This window comes from Rutidosis leptorrhynchoides, chromosome 4 (assembly GCF_046630445.1).
Source record: "Rutidosis leptorrhynchoides isolate AG116_Rl617_1_P2 chromosome 4, CSIRO_AGI_Rlap_v1, whole genome shotgun sequence".
Taxonomy (NCBI): domain Eukaryota; kingdom Viridiplantae; phylum Streptophyta; class Magnoliopsida; order Asterales; family Asteraceae; genus Rutidosis; species Rutidosis leptorrhynchoides.
The window spans coordinates 366,890,657-366,908,526 of NC_092336.1; positions in this window are offsets into that span (position 1 = coordinate 366,890,657).

The window sequence follows — 17,870 nt, forward strand, 5'->3', positions numbered from 1 at the left end:
GTTGTTTTGTGAAAAAGATTCAAACTTGTGTTTGTTATCTTCATATATCTTAAAGATCCAAGCTTTATGCTTCAAGATCTTCAAGAACACTTAAAGGTTCAAGCTTTCTAGCTTTGCAACCTTGTAACTTGTGTGAAATGGATCCAAGATCTCTAGCTTAGGGTTCCATCACCTCATTTGACTTAGATTGTGTTCATACTTGTTTGATTGATGTAAAGTTTGTAGCTTTAGTTGTTATTGTGAATTGAAATTGTGTTAAGACTAAGGATATGATGTAACCTTGGTTCACCATCCATCTAAGACTCATGAATGAGTTGTGTTCTTACTTGGTCTTAACATATTGTGTATTGATGGTGAATCTTGGTCAAAAGTGATGCTAAACCATCAACGAGTTGTACACTTGAAGCTACAAGCATCAAGGATGAGAACCGTGATGAGCATCAAGCACCAAGAACCCCACCGGAGCACTTGTCCACTGATTTTTGTATCTGATCAGACCACCTGGGCTACTGGAAAGTTGATTTTAAGTTATTTCGGTTCGAGTAGATGATTTTCCGTTTAGGCCTCGTCTTAATCCGAGTTACGGTTTAGGATTTATGGCCCTCCGATAGTCACTACACCCTATTAACGTTGTGCTGAAATTTCTGACCTACTCGCACTTAAACCGTCGCCACGGTCAAACAAAGACGAGTTAGGTTCTGAAAATTGGTCAGCTATTAGGGGACTCATATACGGAGCCATAGCCACTGACCATGCGTCTTTTTGATTTACGTAGAGGTCGTAACAGCTGACCGAAGTCATCCTATTGTTTCGATCTCTATTCTCGTCAAACTTACTTAGCTTTTATGATGATGAATGATGATGATGATTACACTTAAACTTATTTTATGCACTATTAGAATTTATAAAGACAACCTACTGACCTAGTAACATTTGATTTAGGTTGACGACCTTTCGGACCGACTTACTACTTGCGTACTTTCATTACCGACTTTACCGCTTTTATCACTGTGAGTTATAGCATCCCTTATTACTACTTTTACTATTTTTGGGACTGAGAATACATGCGCTTTTTACGATTTACGTGTTAGGCACGAGTACTTAAACTTTATATGTGTGTGGGTTATATAACGGCATAAACATTCCCTTTAGCACATTAACGTTTAGTCATTGGTCTTTGAACCGGTGAACGCGAATCTTAGATATGGATCCATAGGGTTTGACATCCCCACTCGGGCTAGTGGCGCTAGCATTTAACGGGTGTTTAATACTTCGTGAACATACGCACTCACCAAGTGTACTTTCAGGGGGTTGTAAACGTTAAGTCTAGTTACCGAGTGCCCACGGTTATACGTATACTTTTCATACTGTTTTGATACGCTGTTGCAGCACTGAAATCTCGTGGCCTATCTTACGTTACTATTACAACTTAAACTATAGCTCACCAACATTCGTGTTGACTTTTTAAGCGTGTATTTCTCAGGTGCCTAGAGGTTTATTGCTTCCGCTGTTAGACTTGATGTCATGCTGTTTCACTTGCTGTCATGCTGTTATTGAATTGCTGTTATGGACCTACTGTACTAGTTATCCGCTGCATTGCTAGAGATGTCTCAAATTATGAAACTTATGTTTTGCATTCGTAAACTTATGTTATTTTGGAACAATGGTTTGTAATAAGTCTTACGACATGTTATCTTTGTAAAACGTTATCTTTTTAATGAATGCAAATCGGTTTTCAAACAGCATATAGTGTTTGACCTTGTGATGATCCTGTTGTTGATGATCCGTACACGATGGTTTTGTACGGGGCGTCACAATAGGAGCGGTGGTTAGTTTTGTTTTCAAGATTTGGAATGCGGATTCTTGTTCGGTTGCCCAAACGAATTTTCTTCCCTTATGAGTTAACCCGGTTAGAGGACGAGCAACCAAAGAGAAATCTTTGATGAATCTACGATAGTATCCGGCGAGACCCAAGAATTGACGAATGTGAGTAGGAGTAGTAGGAGTCTCCCATTTACTAATGGCTTCGATTTTCGTTGGATCGACTTTAATACCTTGATCACTTACAACATGACCAATAAATTGAACTTCCTTCAACCAAAATTCACAATTGGGGAATTTGGCATAGAGTCGTTCTTGTCTCAAGAGTTCAAGCACAAGTCGGAGATGTTGTTCGTGTTCTTCTTCGCTTTTTGAATAGACCAAAATATCATCGATGAATACGATAATGAATTTGTCGAGGTATGGTTTGCACACGTGGTTCATGAGGTCCATGAACACCGCCGGTGCATTAGTGAGACCAAATGGCATGACAAGGAATTCATAACTACCATAACGAGTCCGAAAAGCGGTTTTGGAGACATCTTCCTCCTTAACCCTTAGTTGATGATAACCCGAGCGGAGATCGATTTTCAAATATACACGAGATCCTTGTAGTTGATCAAAGAGGTCATCGATGCGAGGAAGAGGATATCGGTTCTTAACCGTCAATTTATTTAGTTCACGATAATCGATGCACATTCATAGGGATCCATCTTTCTTTTTAACAAACAAAATCGGAGCGCCCCATGGTGAATGGCTAGGTTGGATAAAACCACGGTCAAGTAGTTCTTGGATTTGACTTTGCAATTCTTGCATTTCGGATGGAGCAAGTCTATACGGTGCACGTGCTATGGGTGCTGCTCCCGGAATAAGATCGATTTGGAATTCTACTGGGCGATGAGGTGGAAGACCCGGCAATTCGTCGGGAAATACATTGGAAAAGTCACTAACAATTGGCACATCATCAATATGCTTCTCATCGGACTCGACTTTCTTAACATGGGCAAGGATCGCAAAACAACCCTTACGGAGTAGTTTTCTAACTTTAAGACACGAAACGAGGTTGAGTCCAGAGCAACTCTTATCGCCATAAACAATCAAGGGTTCACCATTCTCGATAGGAATTCGGATTGCGTTAAGATCACAAAGGATGTGAGATTTCGTTTTGGCTAACCAATTCATACCGATTATTACATCGAAGCTTCCTAGTTCCATGGGTATCAAGTCAATTTCAAACTCATTACCCAAAATGTTTAACGTACACCCCCGGTAATATGTGTCGGCACTCAATAGTTTCCATTGGCCACTTCAATGGTATAAGTGGTATCTAGTGGGAGTGGTAGAGTGCTAAAAGAATGAGTCAAAGTCTTGGATACAAAACTCTTATCGGCACCCGAATCGAATAAACAAGTAACATAAGTGTTGTTGAGAAGAAACATACCCGTGACTAATTCATTGTCATCTCGGGCTTCCTCGGTGTTAATGTTGAAAGCTCGGCCGCGTGTATTGGGGTTAGCTTTCTTCTTTGGGCACGTATTTCTAAAATGACCCGGTTGGCCACATTCACAACAAACACCCGGTCTTGGTGTATTGGATCCCTTTTGAGCAACGGGAGCGGTGTTTCTACATTCGTGGGCCAAATGGCCATTCTTTTGACACTTGATACAAAACGGCCTCCCACATTCACCCAAATGATATTTGTGGCACTTATTTCAATATGGCAAAGCTCCGGCATAACCTTTCTTGCCGTCGAAAGTGAAAGGCTTTTTGGTGGAAGTGGTGTTGTTGTAGTTGCTTGATGGAGTGGCTTCCCATTTTCTTTTATTGCCACCCGATTTGTCCTCGGCCTTTGGTGTCGGTACTACGATTTCGTCCATCGTTTCTATCAATTGGCGGGCCATCTTCAAAGCTTCTTGATGATTAGCGGGTTTGGATGACATTACTCCATGTTTGATGCTCTTTGGGAGGTCATCCATGTAAAGTTTGACTTGGAGGGATTCGGGAGTCACGAGAGCCAGGCACATTAAGGCTAGCTCGGAGAATCGTTGATTATAAGCCTTGAGATCGTTTCCGACCGCCTTTAAAGTCCTTAGCTCTTGTTCGAGCTTTCAGGTTTCTTCACGAGGGAAGTACTCGGTAATCATATTTTCCCTCAAATCGGCCCAAGAGAGGGCGTGAGCTTCATCGGTACCCACCGATTGTACATAGGTGTTCCACCATGTGAGAGCGACATCGGCGAAAGTGTGGGTGGAGTATTTGACCTTGTCTTGGTCCCGAAAACCGCTTATGCTAAAGACGACTTCGTTTGCTCAAACCATCTGGTGAGCACTACCGGTCCCCCGGTTCCATCAAAAGTGTGAAGTTTGCACCCCATGAAGGATTTGTAGGAGCACCCTTCGCTTGAGTTACCGGCTCCTTGATTGTTGTTGTTGTTGTGGTTGTTGTTATTGTTGTTATTGTTGTTGGTGGAGTGATCGTCCATGGCTGCTTCTACGGCGGTGGCTACCATTCGTTGTAGAGCTTGTTCGGGAGTCTCGCGGCGTGGCACACGGCGAGGAGGCATTATTCCTTCAAAACACAAGAATGTCGTTGATTAGTATTCTTAATAATACTAACCGTGATATGGAATAAGGATAGAGAGAAAATTTCCTTGACTCGCCTTAAATTCTTTATGTCATAATGTCAGAACGTTCATATGAGTCACCGTAATATAATCCCGGTAATTATATTACCCTAATTCATATGTGCATTCGACATTATTTCATATAGTCAAGGTGGCATGTCAATCAAATTAAGCTACGTACGATTAATATGAATTAAGAGTTAGATATGAATAGAAGAGTTCGAGTATAAATGCACAAGTAGTCAAGTAATACCTACTTCAAGTCTATATGCCGGTTGTAGTCTAGACTCACTAATGTACCCTATGACTCGGGGTTGACACCAATGAACTCTAAATCCCTACAACTAATGCTCTGATACCATCTGTAGCGACCCGGCAAAATCGTCATTGACGGCGCCGACTACTTAGGTCCCGTTACGTGGTCATAAGTCTTTAAAATAACGTTTGACCAAAATACATGTCGCATTCATTTCAAAAGTGAGGATGTTTCAAGGTTTACAAAAGTAGTTCATCGACGAATTTCATTACAAGGTTTAAAGTACAATTGAAATCTATGCGACAGAATTTGATTATCAAAAGACGCTCCACGTATGCATGTATACTCGACATCCAAGCAAGTATCAAAAAGTAAGCGGAAGCATATATCCATAAGCATTCAAGGACCTGAGAAAATATAGAAGAATCTGTCAACGAAAACGTTGGTGAAATCATAGTTGTATGTATAAAGTAAGTTTTAAATCACAAGATTTAGTATGAATCGTTTATCGAGCGTATACATCTCAAAAGATGTGTTTGTATCACGAGCACCCAATTATCAAGCTTAACTGAATCTTACCTCTGCATAATAGTGTTAGAACCTACACTATATTTCGAAAATACGTTTCATTCATCCGAATGAGGGTTCGTCAAACCCGTATGGCCACACAACATAAGTTCTCGCTTACACCCTACAAGTGTAACTAATGATAATTGGACTTGAGGATTTATGTTCTAACTCGTATGTATCTTTGCTTTCGTATTTGTATTCAAAATATAAAAGTATGAAAGTATACATATACATATGAAATGTATATAAGTAAGTAATGTATATATTTCTCAGCCCACGATTTAAAAGTATAAAAGTATTTGAAAAGGTGGGACTATGATCTCCCCTTGAGTGCACGTATGTAAAAGTACTTCGCAAGTAAACGTGTGTAAGAACGAATGCTAGTCTTGACCTAAACAAGTAGGTTTGTATCAATATCAGTAAACACGGTCGGTCAAAGTGTTCAATTAGTACTATGGCTCGTTACGACTCGATTACTATAGCATGTGAGTCAAGTTGTCACTTTTCATGCAAGATACAAGTATAAAAGCATGTTAGAACGATTGCACAAACATTTGGTTAAGTTTGTTTAAAAGTCAACTTGGGTCGGGTTAAAGTTAACGAAAAAGTCAACACGTTCGGATCGGGTCCCGAACTATTTTTCTGAGGTTTTTATTCATATATAAGCATGTTAGAACAAGTTACATGTGAATCAGAGGTGCGTAGCATAGCAAACATTTTTCGTAAAAGTGTAGGCTTGGTCAGAACCCAAACACGGCAAATGCCGCGCCGCGACCAAAGAGTGCCGCGCCACGGCAATCACCGTGAACTGATGCCTGGTCTGTTTCAATTGTCCAAGTCCCAAACCAAATTTCATTTAAACACAAAACACAAACCGTAAACTCTGACGGCACGCATCTTATATCGTTGGAAAGGTAATTTGACAAGGAGCACAACTAAACAAGTTTCATCAATCGAAAACATCATTTGAAAATATCGAGTTTCCAATTAAATGATCAATTAATGCTCATCATTAATGCTTCAATTTCATAAATGCACAATTTTGATTCGGGAATTATATGCACACATGTGATACGCCGTTTCGTAGATAATTACGCATACAATGCAACTAAACACTTACCAACAACAATTCATGGCATTCAATGCATCAAATGTTCACATTTAGTTCTATCAAACCCTAACCAACATCACCAAAATCAATAATCAAGTTTAGGAAGTTTTCTAAAACAACCTACACATCAAATTGAAACTAGTGATACTATTAACACAATTAAAACATGCACTTATAACATTTAACAACATTCAAGCAACCAAATCACCAAATCAAACATACCAAAATTCAAGTTCATGCTAGTTGCTTAAAATAACGAGATCGAACATATAAACCACATATTCATGTTAGACTTGAGCCATAGACACTAATTAACACTTTTACAAGTAAAAATCATCAAGAACACAAAATCTAGTGATTTTAGAAAGTTACCCAAATGAGAAGTAATCGGTATGGATTCGAAGAGGACGATGCAAGGATTCCAAATATGTAATTTGTTTTGATGTTTGATTGTTAGATTGAAAATGGATGATGAATCTCTGGATTGGTGTTTGAGCGAATATGTTGAAAGTGTTAAAGAAAATGGAAAATGAAATGGATAATGAAAGGAGGTGGTGGGTGTTGACTAGTCCATCTAGTCACACCTTTGATCAATTGGTTAAACTAGTCCCTCGAGTTCGGTTGCGGGTGCGTGAATTACCTAAACGAGATAATTTAGAAACGCGTATTAACGGAAGGTGTTATAATTATATAACGGACCTTAAAATAGTTAAACAGAAAGTAAACGGAAAAAGGCGGGATGTTACATTCAACACATTCAACAAATTCCATTCTTCTTTATTTATACGTGTTTTGTTTTTCTTTAGCGTCTCCCAAAGGAATTGATGGGACTTCCTGGCCTTCGAAGTGGGATGACAGTTTCATGCTTCAATCATGAAGGATCCGAATGAAAATGGCTGTTGAAAGAAGAGACGTCGAAGAAAAAACTAAAGTTGCGCGTGTCGTCTGGATTTCCACGTTTTCGCCAACAAAATGGAATAAAGTCGGGCAAAGAATGTTTACTCAATTACATACTTGAAGAGTGTGCTTTTTATCTGCTACATATTTACAAAAATTAATAACTTTAAATGATATAACATTTTATGGTTATTTGATGCACAACGATACTTATGTGACTGTTTTAATCATAACTTCAAATGATACAACATTTTACGTTTCGATTTAGTTTGATTATAAGTCCCCCGTGCAACGCACGGGCTCTTGAATCTAGTTAGTAATATACCACATAATATTTACATGTAAAAATATATAGTTTCCAACAAAAGTGTTAAGCAATCGTTTTTAAAGTAAACACGGTCGAAGTCCAGACCCAGTAATGCATCCTAACAAACTCGGTTAGACACACTAATGCAAATTTCTGGTTCTCTAAGACCAACGCTCGGATACCAACTGAAATGTGTGACGACCCGAAAATTTCTGACCAAATTTAAACTTAGTCTTTATTTGATTTCGACACGATAAGCATAGTCTGTAATATTGAATCTCAAAAATTTTGAAGTGTTTTTCATTTATGCAATTAACCTTTGACTGTTCTCGACGATTCACGAACCTTTAATATATATATAAATGATTATATATGTAAATAATTATATTTATAATAAATTAAATATCTTACTGAACTATTATAAGATAACTTAAAATAATCAAAACTTGTTATCTGAATATGTATAGTATATTGAATATAAATGATTTCGAACATGATTTGTCAACGTTAACAAAGAATTAAATGTACACCTTGAATTAATTGTTTCAATATAAATAATTAATATATTTATCTAAATAATAAAACTTAATATTTAAAAACAATTATATATATATATATATATATATATATATATATATATATATATATATATAGGGGGATGATCAATGGGGAAGTAACCAATAGGGGGGAAGTGGGGGAAGCAAATTTTTTTTTTTTTCGTTTTTTTTTGGAATTTTTTTTTCCGGCATCAAGATCACACGAAAATCTGAACATTTAGAAGAGACACTTCGTGATGAATGTTATTATTTAGGCGGGAAAACGATCGACAAAAATAACATTCAAGATAATATTGTTCGTGAAGAATATGAACGTTTTTTTTCATGTTTTGTGAAGTAAAATTTAGCCCGATTTAGAGTTTAGGGTTTAGGGTTTAGGGTTTAGGGTTTGGTGTTTTGGGTTTATTCCATAAACCCAAAACACCAAACCCTAAACCCTAGACTCTAAACCGTTCGTGTTAAAAATTCAATCTAAATCCTAAATCTAAACCCTAAATCTAAACCCTAAACCCTAAATTTCTAAACCCTAATATCTAAACCCTATAAACCCTAATATCTAAACCCTAATATCTAAACCCCAATAGCTAAAACCTCAAAATACGCTCGAAAAATACGATAATTGTTATATATTACTTCTTCGAGCGTTTTCTCGCCAAAATAAAAATATTTATCACAAAGTGTCTACTAAATATTCATATTTTCATCTCATCTATAATGTTCGTGAACAAAGTTTTTTCAAAAAACGAAAAAAAAAAAAATTGCTTCCCCCCGCTTCCCCCCGAATGGTTACTTCCCTCTTGATCCTACCCTTATATATATATAATAGTTGAATATATATATGATTACAATACATAATTGATGATTATATGTATATTGTATTAAAATGTATAAATATTAAATATTAAATATATGTTATTATATATAAAATTATTAAATATTACATAATTAATAATATGTAATATTAATATATTAAATGTAATTATAAGTTAAAATATAGTTATCATAATAATATTTTTAGTACTTTTATTAATATTAGTATTATTATTATTATTATTATTATTATTATTATTATTATTATTATTATTATTATTATTATTATTATTATTATTTTTGTTATAATTAAAAGCTTATGATTATCAAAAATAAAGATGATAAATATAAATATGATTATAAGAATGATTGAAAATATAATTTTAATTATTATTATTACCTTTATCAATATTATTATCTATATTATTAATATCATTTGTATTATTAGTATTATTTGATAATAATAATATTAATAATAGTAATTATATTATCATTATTATTCTTATTAATCACATTCACAGATTTATAGATTTATATATTACAAAAATTAATATAACAAATACGTATATGTACATACTGATAAATAAACAGATTTTATATAAACAAATACAGATATAAATGTACATATACAGTTATATACGTATATAAATAATAGATAAATACAAAGTCAGTTGTAAATCGCTATGCTCTCTGTTTAATTTGTCTGCTTGATTGTTGAACATGTCGACATCCTAATCACTGAATAACAAAGGGTACGATTCAGTTAGATATCAATTCTTTCTTTTAATTTTTTTATATAATTCTGTACGTGCTCAAATAATATGTGTCGACTCAACTTTTGGCTATAAAACAAATGAATTACTCAGAATTATCCTTACATTCAATCAATTGCACACCCTCAATATAAATTATCACCCGCATCTGTTTAAAGTGAATTACTTTTTTTTTTTTTCAGAAACATGATGTAACAAGTCGACCTCTGTTTTGTTTAATTTTATCAAAAACCACGAATCCGAAACAAATTGCGAAATGTATAAATGCAGTTTTGTTAGGAATTGTATACTTAAACTATCTTCAAACTACCAAATTCCAATTCTTATTATTTAATCTGAATTTTTGGAGTCAAAGTTTTGTTTTCAAAAGTCAAAGAACTTGTTCATGGGGAAATTCGAATTGATTTTGAGGTTTCAGGTCAAATTGTTTGTTCAGAAAGTTCCTAGGACAGATTTTAAACATAATTCATGTTGTGATCATGATCTAAAACATATTTAAAATCGAGATTGATGATTGAGTTCTTCATATTTATTTTTCGTGAGCAGACTATCTGTTCTGATTATTTTTTTATCTGTTTTCGTGTCCGTTATGTTACAATCATGATTGTAATTCACTCGTGTATCATTTTCGCAACCCAATTTATATTTTTGATTGATTAACTAGAATTGGTCGAATTTGGATTTCAGTGGTGTTCTTCATAGAGTCTGATACAGACTAAATTTTTTTTTCTTTTCTTTTCATTCCGTTTTAATTAATTTAATTAAACAATAATTGTTACGGTATTAATTTTGAGTCCTAAAACTAGTTAAGAATTCGTTGCTAGCCAGTATTGAACCCTGGTCGAATTTTAAGTTGAGAAGAAGATAAAGAAATAAGAAAACACGAAGATTGGGTTATATATAATTAATACGGGTATTAAATCAGAAAAACGGGTACAGCAGGATGGTTAAAGGAGGTGTCGAGTTAGCGAGTGGTCACGGGTTCGAGCCCCGGCAGTGGTGTTTTCTTTTTAGCCATGTCTTCAAAGGTTGTATTTATTTTATTTATTATTATATTATTATTATTATTATTGTTATTGTTATGAAAAGTATTAATATTATTAACATTATTATTATGATTATTATTATTGTTATCATTTGTATTGTTATTATTAGTATTATGGTTATTATTAGTATTATTGTTATTATTATTATTATGATTATAATTATAACTACAATTACAATTATTAACATTATGGTTAAGTTAATTATTAGTATTACTATAATAATGCAATTACATATTATTATCATTAAAATGAGTTTTATTATCATAACTATAATTATTATTATCATCATAGATGTTACTATTAAGATTACTATTATTATTACCACTAATATTACTATGAGTATTACTATTAGTTTCATTAAAATTAATATTTGTATCATGTTATAACTAATGGTATTATTAGTATTATTATAATTATCATTACATGTACCATAGTCATTAGACTTAAATACGTCATTGGTCCTTAAAGTTTAATACTTTTTTCATCCTGGGCCCTAAAGTATTTTTGTTGCATCATAACCCTTCAAGTTATTATTTCGTTCCATTTTGGTCCCCAGGGTTAACCTCCGTTAACTCCAATCCGTTAGTGCCTTATCACGTGATTAATAACAAGGCTAGTTCAGTCCTTTTTTGCTATATATAAAATACTCCGTATATATGAAGCACGTACCTGTAAACGTATCTTCCCAAACCCTAGTTCCCAAAATTCTAACATGAGCAGTGTGCGTACGACGACACCACCACTACCGCAATAACCGCTTTCTATTATGAATCCTGTAACCAAGCAACAACCGGCACAACCAGCACTACCGTTACAGCCGCCGCGTTCTTCATTCGGTTGCGACCGTCATCCCGACGAAAACTTCACTAGTTTCTGTCCCGGATGTCTCTGCGAACGTCTTACTACACTTGATCAATTCGCCGCTGCCGGTGCTTCATTGTCTTCTCGTCGTAACTCAACGTCATCATCCACCGCTGCTGCGGCAATTAAATCGTTGTTCAAGATCCCATCGTCATCATTTAATGACCCGAGGTATTCCTTTGATGAGCCTAGGGCTAGTTGGGGTGGTTATTTAATCGGCAGGACATTCCCTAGATTACAACCTATGGTAGAAGATGCACCTATTGAAAAAGTTCACGTGGTGTGTTGTGATTCGCATATACCAGTGGAAGAGGTGGGGATGAGTTTGTTGTTGAAAAGAATCGTAGTGCAAGATACTCACCAAACCATAATATTGATAATTGGGTTCTATTGTGTTGGATTTTCATTCTGCACATTCTTTGCTACATATGGTATTTTATTTGATGTTTTCACATTGGTTATCAGTTTTGGTTATTAAGTAGTACATAAATGACGCATTGACGCGAGAACGATTTCCAAATCTTTATACAAGTTTTCGAAGCATCTTTTGATCTTAATTTTACACAACCTCATATAATAAACAACCATTATGAGTTCCAAGAACTTGTAGTATCCTGTCCATTTAAGCGATAGGTAAATTAGTTGGATCATTTGGAATCTATTTGATTATGTTACTTAAATTCTAATGAGTATTTTTGTTTGTAATTTATCTCATGATTTACGGTGATCATAACCATTACCTTTTTAATGATGATATAGAAGATATATAGATATATGAGTTCAGTGGCAGCAACCAAAAGAATCAAACAAAATAATGTCAGGGCTTTCTTTTGGTGGCAACACATAGGGTTTATTATTGTTTAATAGCAAAAAGACTGAATTAACCTTGGTTAAAAGCATTAAAATATCCCCTAATGAATTGTAGTTAACGGAGTAAACTGTGGGGACTAAAATGAAACGGAATCTTAACTTTAAGGGTTAGGATGGAAAAAGAAAACATTAGGGCCCATGATGAAAAAAGGGTAAAACTTTAAGGACGAAATACGTAATAAAGTCTAGTCATTATTATGATTATTATCATTATAAGTATTATTATTTATATTATCATGAGTAATTACTAAAATCATTATCATAATTATCATTAACAATAAAATAAATATTTTTACATTTATTAACATTAATATCATTAATATCATTAATAGAATTATTAACATTATTATCTTATTAATAATATTAAGTATTATAATCATTTTTACCACTATTAATATTATTTTGGTATTAATATAACTACTATTATTAATATACAAATATTATATTTAATACATATAACATAACAAAAATTAATATTTTCTTTTATACAAAATGAATATAGGAAACATATATATACTATTAATATAAAATGGATATAACTAATAAATTTATATATATTCGTTCGATTACAATTATGTATATTAATAAATATACAAATGATATAGGTTCGTGAATCCAAGGCCAACCCTGCATTGTTCTGTATCGTCGTATGCATATTTTTACTACAAAATATCGTATAGTGAGTTCATTTGCTCTCTTTTACTCTTTACATTTTTGAGACTGAGAATACATGCGATGTTTTTATAACTGCTTTATTAAATGCTTTTGAAATATATTTTGAACTGAGAATACATGAAATGCTTTTATAAATGTTTGACGCGATATGACACAAGCAAAACATTCCTCGAATGAATTATTATGCAGACAGAAGTTCTGTGGATCATTATTGAATTAGTTAGACGTTATAATTGCCACTAATTGTTGTGAATATTTTTCTTGATTATTATTGCTTGGTAACCTAAGAATTAGAAATGGGTATGGCCCTAATTCACGAGAATCCTAAAGGTAGCTACCGGGTTTAACACCCCCACCCAGAATGTTCACTAGACGGAAGAGCTAGTGAGCGTGGTGTAATGACCCGACTTTTTTGACTTTCTTTTGTGCCTTGTGTTTTAGCGAAACTGCGTATTTGTGCGTACTGTGCTACCTTATACTCTGGAATCTGTTTACACATGGCTTACTTTCATTTATGTGTTAAAACGTGCCTTTAAGTACGTATGATACTTAATTTGTTCACCGGAAGCCTTTATGACCGTAGTGTCACTTGACGTTACGAACAAACTGCGTACACGTTTAACTTTTGTCGTAATCGGAATATTATGACTACGAAATCTTAATTATTATTTCATAATAATAATTACTTGGGTTTATGGATGCTTAATTACGTGTAGTAATTTACTTATGCTTACTAGTTAGTCTTGTTGGACTTTCTACCTTGTTGGGCCTTAGCCCACCCTACACTAGTTAGTGGACTATTTAATTAGCCCAATTATTATTAGCCAGTGACCCATTAATATGTAAGACAAATGCCCATTTATTAGAGGGAACATGCTAGCATTTATGTCAAGTATTATCCTTAATGTTGCATGGGATCCCAACATAAGCACCAACTTTAGACAACCATTAACCAAAAAGCAAACTTTTGTCCCCCTTGTCCCCCCCCATTTCCAATGGCCACCACCCCACTCCCCTTACCCCATTCACCTATAAATACTAGCCTTATGTGATGACCCGGGAATTTCCAACTAAATTTAAACTTAATCTTTATATGATTTTGATACGATAAGCAAGGTATGTAATGTTGAGTCTAGAAAATTTTGAAACGATATTCATATATTCAATTGACCTTCGACTGCTCTCGGCGATTCACGAACAATTAAGTATAAATAGATATGCGTATGTGTATATATAAATAATAATTTGAAATATTATATGATTTAGTTGTTAGAACTAATTATGTAAAATAATATATGATATAATAAACTTATTATTAATACGTATATAATTATTAAACTATAGTATTACTAGTTTGTCATCTCAATTGTAATTAGATAAGTAAAATAAACATAAGAGGATTTGAAATTTAACATTAGTTAGTAAATAAGTTATGTAAATCGTATGTAATAAAATAAATATCTTTCTAATTTAAATTAGAAATTTAAATACTATATAGTAAATATATTAACTGGGACTGAATACATAATTAATTAGGTAGTCAATAGTTGAGTCATGAAAATTTGATGGCGTTTGTGCATCTGTTTAGTTATATTTCATTTCAAACTAAGTATACTATTGAACCCCTTTACACCATATCATTTGATTGATATATTCGTTTTAAAAAGTATTATGAAAGAGTAAAATATTAAAAAGGAAACACTACACAAATTGTGATTAGAACTTGTGATTTATTGCTCGTATAATGTTTCAATATTTTAAATAAAGTGATGAATCAAGTTAAAAGTTGGCAGTAATACATGGAACCTAACTCCACTTGTTACATTCTTTATTATTAATATCAATTATTTGCAAGAAAAGCAAAATGTATCCACAGTTGTTGTCGACCAAAATCACAAAAGGATGGGGCAAGTTGTTTTCTTTCTTATCTAAATATACACTCACAACTCACTATATCCATATATCAAGATCATAACTATAACCAAGACCACCTTCAACCTTCTTCTTCTCCAATATCATACCCACCTTTCATCATGTACAACCATCACACGACACCACCGCCATCAGGTCTCTACCCTACAACCACCACTCGAATTATCATCAAATTTTTTTTTTTCATTTTTGTTTCGAATTCACAACCAAACCCCATCACTTTCCAACACCCATTTGAACTACTCAAACTGCTGCTACGATGTAAGTTATTATTTTTTTTTCCTGTGACCGCCACCATTGAAGACCCAAAACCACCCTTACTACACCCGAAACCCACCATCGACAACCATTGATGTTCGATTCTGTGGAGTGGCCAGAACTCCATGTCAATCAACACCTTCGTCTCTCTTTTTTCTTGTTGGATTGTTATTTGATCACCAACATCAAACAAACGCAAACTCTTTTCGCCAAACACCACAAACGTTACCACCCTTCTTCCTTCTTCTTCGTGAACACCATAAACGCCACCACAAAACAATTATTATCTTCGGTTTTAAGAAGACGTTTTAACGATGATAAAGTGTTCATATTACAAGTCATTTAATATAGAAGAAGGATACCGACATTTTTTTTTTCTCTCGTTAAATTAATGAAATAATTCAAGAAAGTGGAAACATGAAAGACCCACATATAAAGGGGAGATTAATGTGCTGGTATTCGCTGTTCGTGCTCCGGTTCTAATTCTATATTTTTTTTTTTTTTCACAACGAAGATGAGAAATCCTTTGATTTCATGTGTTGATACAATGATGATATAGATGATGATGATAAAAAAAAAAAAAAAGATGATGAGGAAGATGGAAACTGATAATAATACGGGATATATATTTAGAAAGGGCGTAATGAATCAGAAAGATAGAATGGCTTGGATGGTTAAGGTGTTGGGTCGGTATTCGAGAGGTCGCAGGTTCAATCCTCGACCGTGACATTTCTTTTTAGAAAAAGAGGAAGATGAAAAATTTAAACAGAAAACATAATAAATAAAATAACATCGTAATATAATTTGAAGAAAGATGGATGGAGGAGTGGTTAAGGGAGATGTCGAGTTATCAAGAGGTCATGTGTTCGAGCCCGAGCATAGGCATTTATTTTTGGAACTTTTTCTTAAGGTAGCCATTATTATTATTATTATTATTGTTATTATTATTGTTATTATTGTTATTGTTATTATTATTAGTATTATAACTATTATTATTATTATTATCACTAATACAAGTATTAAGTACCATTTATTATTATAATTATGACTATGGTTATAATTATGATTATTATTATTATTATTATTAAGTATTAAGTATTATTATCATTATTATTATAAGTATCACTATCATTAATACTATCCCTATTATTAATATTAACAAATAAATATTAATACATTTAGTACATATAATATAACTATATTAATATTTCTAAAAGGTACATATAAAATAAATATACTTAATTAATTAATAAAACCTATAAATTATTAAATATAACAATTATATCACTAATAATAATATATAAATTGGTTCGAATACAATTATATGTGTTAATATATATATAAAAAAATGATGTAGGTTCGTGAATCCGAGGCCAACCCTGCATTCTTCAGTTCCGTCGTATGAATATTTTTACTACAAAATATTGGATCGTGAGTTTCATTATTCCCTTTTTAAATGCTTTCGCAATATATATTTTTGGGACTGAGAATACATGCGCTGTTTTTATAACTGTTTTACGAAATAGACACAAGTACTCGAAAATTACATTCTATGGTTGGATTATCGAATCGAATATGCCCCTATATAGTCTGGTAATCTAAGAATTAGGGAACAGACACCCTAATTGACGCGAATCCTAAAGATAGATCTATCGGGCCCAACAAGCCCCATCCAAAGTACCGGATGCTTTAGTACTTCGAAATTTATATCATGTCCGAAGGAGAATCCCGGAATGATGGGGATATTCTTATATGCATATTGTGAATGTCGGTTACCAGGTGTTCACCATATGAATGATTATTTTTGTCTCTATGCATGGGACGTATGTTTGTGAGAAAATGGAAATATGAAATCTTGTGGTCTATTAAAATTATGAAATGATTATTTATGTTAAACTAATGAACTCACCAACCTTTTGGTTGACACTTGAAAGCATGTTTATTCTCAGGTATGAAAGAAATCTTCCGCTGTGCATTTGCTCATTTTAAGGATATTACTCGGAGTCATTCATGACATATTTCAAAAGACGTTGCATTCGAGTCGTCGAGTTCATCAAGATTATTATTTAGTCAATTATAGTTGAATATATTATGAAATGATTTGCATGTCATCAATTTTCGATGTAAAGCAAGTTTGTCTTTTAAAAACGAATGCAATGTTTGTAAAATGTATCATATAGAGGTCAAGTACCTCGCGATGTAACCAACTATTGTGAATCGTTTGTAATCGATATGGACTTTGTCCGGATGGATTAGGACGGGTCCTCACAGTTGGTATCAGAGCGATGGTCTTAGCGAACCAGGTCTTGCATTAGTGTGTCTAACTGATAGTCGTTAGGATGCATTAGTGAGTCTGGACTTCGACCGTGTCTGCATGTCAAAAGTTTTACTTATCATTTTTATCGGAAATCATCTGCTTATCATCCTTAGGAAATTACCTGCTCATTATTCTTAGTCTAGACACATCTTACTGCATTGATTGCATGAATAGTGTATAGATAAA